Source organism: Biomphalaria glabrata, chromosome 2 (assembly GCF_947242115.1).
Source record: "Biomphalaria glabrata chromosome 2, xgBioGlab47.1, whole genome shotgun sequence".
NCBI classification, from domain to species: Eukaryota; Metazoa; Mollusca; class Gastropoda; family Planorbidae; genus Biomphalaria; species Biomphalaria glabrata.
Window position 1 is genome coordinate 11929604 of NC_074712.1, and position 9542 is coordinate 11939145.

Below are 9542 nucleotides of genomic sequence, written 5' to 3' on the forward strand. Positions count from 1 at the left end.
CCGAACCGTGGAATCCTTGGATCGAATCGTGATATTTTGTATTTCAGGATCTTTAGGGCGTCTCAGGGTCAACGCAGCTCTAATGGGTACATTGATTGGATAAAATTAAAGGCGGTTGGTCGTTGTGCTTGCCGCATGGCACCCTCGTTAACCGTGAGCAACAGAAACAGTTTACCTTTCCATCGATTTTTCCTAAAGACCACATGGTTTAAAAGGGAACCTTTACTTTTTTTTTAACATTGATCTTTTTCGTATTATTTTACCGTTGTTTAAAAATAAAAACTAGATCCTAAGAGGTAGTGGGGGCGGTGGCTAAGTGGTTAAGCGTTTGGCTACTACACCTGGGCTCCTGGGTTCGAATGTCGGTCAAGACTCGTATTTTTTTAATTTTGGAAATTTAAGGCGTCCCTGAGACTACTCAACTCTAATGGGTACCAGACTTTAGTTGGGGAATGTAAAAGCGGTAGGTCGTTGTGCTGGCCACATGACACTCTGTTCGTTAACCTTTGGCCAGAAAAACGGATGTGCTAAAAATCATCTACCCTATAGATTGCAAGCTCTTAAAGGGGAATGTTACTTTAAGAAGTACTAGGCTATGACTGGGCATATACTTTTTATGTAGATCATGTATTCTATAGATATGTCCCTTTAACTTACAGGATCGAATATTTTAATTGTTCTATACTCAGTTCTTGTATATTTGCATGTATATATATTTATATATAAATTTTATTTTCTTTAAAATTTCAAGATATATGTATGTAAAGGAGAAAAAATATTCTCAACTCATTGGCAAAAAAGGGAAAACTCGAGGTCGACCGTTATATCGCTTTGAAAATGTTTCATTATCGAAAAATTAATTTTGGCTAGAATATTTTATGAATGAAAATTTTCCCTGACGTCACAGGGAAAAAACACCGATTACGCCACTAGTCTTACAGATGTAGATTAATATATTTCCGTGCAAACAAGAACAACTTTTAATGAATCAGTATACCTAATTAAACATTTGCACACCGACTTATTGAAAGCTCTACTAACTTAGTCAACAAATAAAAGTCACCTTGCACGGCAATTAAAGTCTAAACAATTAATAAAACTCGCGAAACACAATCACCAAACATATCTTTGCACGTTTTATTTCATTTTTTTTTCTTCCATAGTTTCGTAATAAATTAATCTACTGAGTGTTAGTAACATCCATTATTAAAATAAAAAATAAAAAGATATAAATATTTATAAATTGCATCGTAATAATTTTAATATAATAATAATAATAATTATTGAGGTTGACAATTGAAGTCAAACTGAATTTCCATTTGATTGGATCAATAAAATTATGTGTAATTTACATTTTTTTTATATTGAAGAGGTATTTTTAGCATCAAACCCGGATGAAGGGGGATTTAAACTCAAAACCCTCTTTGACTACGCTCATATCATTTTGAGTATGTAATTTGCTTTTTTTTTTTTTTTTAGAAAAGGATTTTTTTTTTGCTTTGAACCCCGCTGAAGGGGAGTTTAAACTTAAAACCCCTTTGGTTACTCTCAAAGATTTTTGAGTGTGTAATTTTGCTTTTTTATATGGATGAAGTATTTTATTAGCTTCAAAACCCACTGGAAGGGGGTTTAAATTTAAACCCCCTTTGGTTATGCTCTACATTTTCGTAGTGTGTAATCTGCTTTTTTTTTTATATTGATTAGGTTGTTTTTTTTTTAGCTTCAAACCCCACTGGGGGGGGGGGGGTAAATTAAAAATCCCTTTGGTTATAACTCAAAGATTTTTTAGCTTAGAATTTGCTTTTTTATATTGAAGAGGTTTTTTTTAGCTTTAAACCCCGCTGAAAGGGGGGTTTAAACTCAAATCCCATTTGGCTACGCTCATAGCCTTCTCAGTGTGTAATTTGCTTTTTTATATTGAAGTGGGGGCTTTATAGTAAATTTCGGAGGGGGGTTTAAAATCAAAACCTTCCTTGGCTATTCTCTCGGAATTGGGGGATAGTCATTTACATTTTTTTTTGTTTTGTTTTATAGAAGAGGGGAATTTGACTGCAAACCCCCCTGCTAGGGGTTTTAAACTCAAACCTCCTTGGCTGCGCTGGGGCAAGTGATGGTTTAGTATTAAAATCTCACCTAAAAGAAACAAAATCAATGCAAAAAATCAGTCAGCGGACCGTCTCCCCCCCCCGCAGGGGGGGGATTTCATTTCGAAGGGGGGGATAACTCCAAACGCCTCTCCCCTGGCTACACCCATGTATATAAGGATGTTAAATTTGTATATTTTGTAAGACATAAAATTCTATTTTTCTTTTATGTGTCACTATTGTCATGTAAATAAAAAAAAAAGAAATATTCTTAATTTCATACTTTTTACAATTATTTTTGTTGGATCAGCGGATGAAATGACCAGGGGAGGAAATGACGGGAACCCTTGATATACTGTTAAGTACAGCTGTTGACCGGGACCTCGTTAGGTGAACTGTCACAGCACCCTTGCGACGAACGTCAAGGGACAGATGATGTATATACTAAATTTTTTTTTTTTTTTTATTATATTATGTGTGCAAATTTAAATTTTAACTCTTTGAGCTCTAAGTCTTAACCTTTTTTTTCTTTTTTTTTTTGTAGTTTATTTTATGACTTTTTAAAAGAAAAAAACAACTGTTACATTACATTTTTTTTCTTCCTTAAATTTGTAAAAAAAATACAAAATTAGTAGACAACATTTTAGTAATTCTTATCAATATTGTTGATTTCTATGTAAAAAAATAATTAAATGATAAAAAATACAATAAATCACATTGTCAGAGGCGTGATCATGAGAATAATTCTAGACACTTAAGAAATGTAAATATTGAAATAAAAACCCAACGTAGCTGTTTGGCATTTTCTCAAAATTAAATGAAAACATTACGAAAGATAGTCAGAATTTGTTTCTTAAATGTCCACAGTAAATTTTATGGGGATCGTAACACGAATAGCGTATAGTAGCAACTACCATTATGGAAATGATTTGTGAAAGAATTGTTGCATGTTGTTTTTCTTTATAACTATACCCATTGTCACAGCCTGGTTCTTGTTGTAGGTGTGATGACGCGAATGTCTCTGTGTGGTGTAGATACCTCTTCTGGTACTACTATAATGTTCTTCTTAACTAACTACTTTCTTACACGCACTTGATTTGCAAGTGCGTAAGAATACTAGTATACTAAACTCTCCAACGACAACATTTAGAATTATTAATAAACGCTCTTGTAGCAGACATGAATTTTATTGACACAATAATATATCACAAAAGATATTGGCGACTTCAGCCATCACAAATCATATGTCCAGAGAAATATATTCTGAATACAAATCAATTATAATAACTTGAATACATGTACATTACTCCACTGTAAAAGATATCCATAGCACTCCTCTCTCTACGGGAGTCTGAAATTAACTGAGGTGTCTACCTCGTGGTCAGTCCCCGACCAGGAAAAATATCGTGCTAACTGCACGAAATGGTTCAGTGACTACTAGTCACCAAATATTACAGGGGTTCTTAAACTGATATATGACACCCATATTGAACATAATTTTATAATATTAGTCATTTCACTTATCTATGCCTGTGGTGCCTTCTGTAGCATAGGCCACCAACCAGCTTCCTTCAGGCATCTTGGTTCTGGTCGAGTCTCTCCAACTGTCCCCTCGTCTTATCCATATGCTTGGCATCTGCTTCCAGATCGCGTCGCCATGTATTCCTGGGCCGTCCCCTCTTCCTCTTTTTTTGGAGATTCCAGGTTAGGGCTTGACTTGTTATGTTGGATGCAAGCTTGCGAAGGGTGTGACCTATCTATCTCCATCGTCTCTGAAGGATATCTATTCAATGGGCTGCTGCTTTGTTCTTTGCCACAGTTCATTATTCGATATCTTGTCTGGCCAGCAGATTCTAAGAATTTAGGAATACATGGATTTTTTCATGATGGTTATTGTGGTTGTCCAGGTCTCTGCTCCATAAAGTAGTATTGGCTTAATGATGGTATAAAAGAGCCTGATTTTTTGGTGATGCTTATTTTCCTAGATTCCCATGTGTTCTTCAGCTTAAACATAATTGTATAACATTACAGTTTGTGGTGAATAAAAAGGCTTATCATGAGACACTTGTTTTCATGTTTACTTATATAGAACTAGATTTTTAAAATATTTGATTGATGAAAGTATGCAACTTGTCTGCGATAATGACCAGCTCTCCCACTTAAGAGTTTTAGCTAAGTCAGTGTACATTAAGATGCAATGGTTCAGACATAATTGATGTTGGAAAAGTGAGACATCAAGCTCAGTCAGAGTATGAATGTAACTACCGTAACAGCTGATAACTTACTTTAGAGGTTTAGCTACAGTATTTGTTCACCCCCTTTGCAGGCTAATCCAGTAATAAATGACTGGAACAAGCCCAATGCCTGGCTTTATCACGGCTTAAGTCTTGCTCACTACAGCTCCAAACCAAGCAACATGTCGCCAAACCAAAAAACTTAAGCAGCAATTCTCATAACAGAATATCGAAAATCTGTTTACTTACTTTATCGTTACAACAGAAAATTAGTGGCTACAAGAGGAAGCAGCAAAACGTAAGACATGACGCGCTTCACACACAAGACTCATGACTACAGCGAAAAACAAAAAAAAAAGCGTGTTAATATATTACAAAAATGAAAAAAAAAACATTCAGGAGCACGCGATACATATCAAAGTTACTTTTAAGAAGAGAAGTAATCTATATATTTATATAATTATCTTATATTTGTCAAGAAGTAAACGAAAGATCACTCTACAGATAGTCCACGAGAAAATAAGAGTAGTGTTCACACTACGCATGACTGGCTGCGCAATGGACTGTCGTTTAAATGTATCAAACTTTGCCCACTACCATCCCCCTTTATCCAGCGGGAGGTTTGGACTAGGAACTTATCTAAGTAATCTACTATGTATACATATATATATATATATATATATATATATATATATATATATATATATATATATATATATATATATATATATATATATTATATATATATTATATATATATATACCCATTGTGGGGCCCTATGCGAAACGGATTTCGCGGGGCCAAGTTGGAGTAGGGAAGCGGATAATAAGTGAAATTTAAGAATTTGTATTAGAAAATAAATTCGTCTTTGCATTTTATTCATTCTTTACTACGTACAAAAATACTTTATAAGCCTTGCGTGTAGCGAAGTCATTCAGTATATCATAATAATTCTGTTTCCTACAAATATCACCCTCAATAGCAAGAATTACCAAATGTTTTTATCTATTTTGAGAATTGTTGATCTCAAATAATGTTTCATTAGTTTTAGGCGCGAGAAGTTTCTTTCACCAGATTACACAATTACGGCTGATGCATAATGTCGCCTAAGCTTGGCGTTTTCCATATTGAATGACACCCAAAATGTAATTTTCGTGTATACATTTCCGTATATTTTAAGAACTTTTTCGTATATTTCTCGATTTTGGGTGATTTCCAGGAGCTCCTGGTAAATTGCCAGGAGGGGGCAGGAAATCTGTTTTAAGTTATAAAATGGTTTAATTATTTAATTTATGCACCATGAATTAGCGCGGGTCCTATGAAAGTGCGGGTTTAATAAAAGTGCGGGTCATATGAAAGTGCGGGTCCTATGAAAGTGCTCTTGGTAAATCGACAGGATTTAAAAAAATAAAATGGTTTAATTTAATAATTACTACACATTGAATTAGAGCGGGCTCTATGAAAGTGCGGGGCCCACTGCGTTCGCATTGGTTGCAGGCATCTAAGGCTGGCCCTGCAAAATAGCGGCGTATGCTACGCCGCTGGTCGACTAGTATTATATTTTTTTTTAAACAAAAGTTTATTTTGAGGGAAAATGTATCAGTTGTATTGAATCAATCATGTAATTTTTTTTTAATGAATCTAGATCAATAATTGTAAATGTGTTCTACTGAATATATGTGTATTATTTTGTTGTTTAGTGGCCGCATTTTATAAATTAAGCATTAAAAAAAAAGCACAAAAATAATTTTTAAAGCATTTTTTTTCTTTTTTTCTTCATGTCAACTTTTTTTTTCAATTCGCTTTAAGTCATATTGTACTTCCTTTTCCGCTTTCTGTAAGTGACGAGCAGAACTAAGCCTTCATCAAAAAGATTCTGTGTCAATTAATTTGGATAGGTCATGTAAATAAATTTGTAATAGATCTAGACCAACAATAAAAAAAAATAAAAGCATTTATAAAAAAAAATATTTGGCGGAATGACCTGATGACTAAAGACTGATGGCTCAAGCTTTCTCAGGTTTCTCAAGCCAACAGAGTAACCACTTGTAGCCAGTTTCTTCGTTCTCCTTGAGGAACTGTGTGTAGTGATAGTGATGTGTTTGTTTTGCTTTCTTCTATTCTGGCAGTGCAATGAACTCGGTTCTTTGGCACTTCAGAGATCCTGTTCTGCTATACACAAAAAAAAGCAATTTGAAAAGGTAATCTAGTCAATTTCCATCTCCATTTTACACGTTACACATTATTTACTTAACACTGCATCCAACAGAGTTTGTGTCAAACTGAAAGACTTGAAAGATGCAAACAAATACGTCACTGGAAGCCAAAGAGGGCGACTACACTAGCCCTACACATGCACTGGATTTCTTAGATCTTAAATTACTGAACCGTATTCTTATCACTATCCCCTGCACCTTGCTGACACTCTTAGACCTGGTCTCTACACTTTTTAACATCAGGGTCTTTGTGGATCGAGGTTTAAATAGTTAAGTGGAAATTTCTTTTTCGCTATCGCAGTTACGGACCTGGTGTATTTGTCCCGTTTAAACTTTTTTGCATAATCGGTTACGTTGATGAATCCGATCTTTCGGTCAAACTGATTGAGATTTTTTACGTCGTTATTGTCATGGTGGTTTTCTAGCTCGTTGATTTAGGGGTAGACATAAGTTCCTTGAACTCCCAGGTTCCCCCCAACTCACCAGTATACACCAATGAAAAGAGTAACGGCCATTAAGACTAAGACTTACTGAACATCGAATACATGTTGTTCATCTGAACAACAAATTGTTCAACATGAAAAATATTAATAATAATACTGGGTTGACTTATATCTGTTAAAGAACAAGAATGTAAATGTAACAATTTAATGAATAAATAATGTAACATGATATGACAGATAAATTCTGGTTTGGTAACTAGTATTATACATGGACAAATACAACAAGCAACGTATTAAAATTGTTTAAAATAACATAGCATAACTTAATCTCAGTGTCACAATTTGATCAGGGCCCGTAAAGTCCACACCCTAAATCTATGGAGGCATGAACCAAACCTTACACTCAGGCTTGACTCTAACAGAGTCCCAAACCTGTGTCCCTAAACAAGAAAAAAAAAGCATTCCTTGAGATAGCCATTCACAAGATCATAAGACCAACGAATTTAGAGCTACACCAATAAGAATAGAGTAAACTAATTTACCAAATACTGGGGAAGAATATACAAAAGAAAACAACTCTAACCAAAGATCTGCCATCAGTACAGCCACAACAGAATCAAGAAAGCGAATGGCATCAACAAAAGCGCGTCCTTAGAAACTAAAGTAAATTATTGTGCACAAAAGAAAACATCACGCAAGATGCGCACTACAGTTATAACGAGGCCAATAAACTTAGTCATTCGAACATCTCTTCATGTCACTGTGTCGTTCGAACATCTCTTCGTGTCACTGTGTTATTCGAACATCTCTTCATGTCACTGTGTCATACGAAAATCTCTTCATGTCACTGTGTCATTCGAGCATCTCTTCATGTCACTGTGTCATTCGAACATCTTTTCGTGTCACTGTGTCATTCGAACATCTCTTCATGTCACTGTGTGATTCGAACACCTCTTCCTGTTACTGTGTGATTCGAACATCTCTTCATGTCACTGTGTCATTCAAACACCTCTTCCTGTTAATGTGTAATTCGAACATCTCTTCATGTAACTTTGTCATTCGAACATTTCCTTATGTCACTTTTTCATTCGAACATTTCCTTATGTCACTGTGTCATTCGAACGTCTCTTCATGTCACTGTGTGCACTGAAACGTTGTTTCTATGTTTTTATTTCCATTGCAGATCAAAAGTATAACCACTAAAAAAAAACGACTACTGTGAAGATTGGTTGCATTGTGGCAGTCATTGGATTGACATTGTATCCGATCTATTCTACCATATACTAATCATGGAATTTCTATCCGAAAATAAACAGAACTTTACTAGGGTTGGGGTTTCTGAAAGATAAGACAGAACCCCTTCGTATCAACTATGTTGTACACATTGTTCTTACCGTCCTTCCACTGGGCTTGCTGATTATCTTGACATCCCTTCTTGTGTCACATCTCTATGCCAACAGGACATGGCGACTGCAGAATTCAGCCACGACTCAAGCTAGAAAAGCCTCGCTTTCATCTCGAGACATCAAGTCCATCAGGCTTGTCACTGTCGTTGCTGCGTTGATCGTCTCGTGCTACCTCCCTGTGGTTACCATAGTTTTAGTTTGTTTCTTTAGACTTTACCTCAATTTTAATGGTAAGAACGACACGGTCATCCCATATCTCTTTAATTTGGCCATTGTATCTTTGTCCATGAGTTAAATAGTGAGTACCTGAATCTACTTTAAGATGAGTACAAACTATAGGAACGCTTTTAAGAGAATTTTCTACCTTCCAACAGCTTCATAAGTCATTGCTTCACAACGGTGAGAAAAAGAACCCTTGTGGAGGTGCACAGAAGCTCACCTTTAAAAAAAAAGCAACTTTTACAGACTTTAAACTTTTTTTCTTCCTTAGTAATAAATTTTTAAATTAATATTATTATTGGAAAACATTTATTAATCTCTTTTATATAGAAAATAATGTGCTAACTCTTTCGTCTGGGCACTTTATTATGTTTTCTCTACAAATGCAAAATAAGAAAAAACAAGATTACAAAGAGAGTTTGTGTTACACAAACTCAGAGGCGGCCCCCGTCGAAGTCAGATCCCTGTCGGATCTGCATATTCGCAAATAATATTCAGGAGGTGATTTAATTTTGAGGTCAAAAGTAATAATGTTTCAAAGATTCATTTGCCGTAAATTTAAATTAAATAAAAAATAGTAGATTAGTTTTAGTATATTATAACATTGCAATATTGATCAAAACGTTTGGAAATGAAAATCTACACTTTATTTTACACTTTAAGCTTTGAAATTGAAATTCTACATCTTAATATAGTCTATTTTAGAAATTTCTAGAAATTCTAGATCTAGACTCTAAAATAATTTTAATTATAATATAAATCCAGATCTAGATATACTTTAATAAAAATCTAGATCTAGTTTTAAAAAATCTAGATTAGATCTAAAGCAAGATATCATTCCTTTTTTAAACGCAAGTCACTTAACGAGGCTTAATAAACATTACTATACCGAGTTCTTTTTTCATTTCATTTAAAGAATTAATATCATATAACGTCAGAG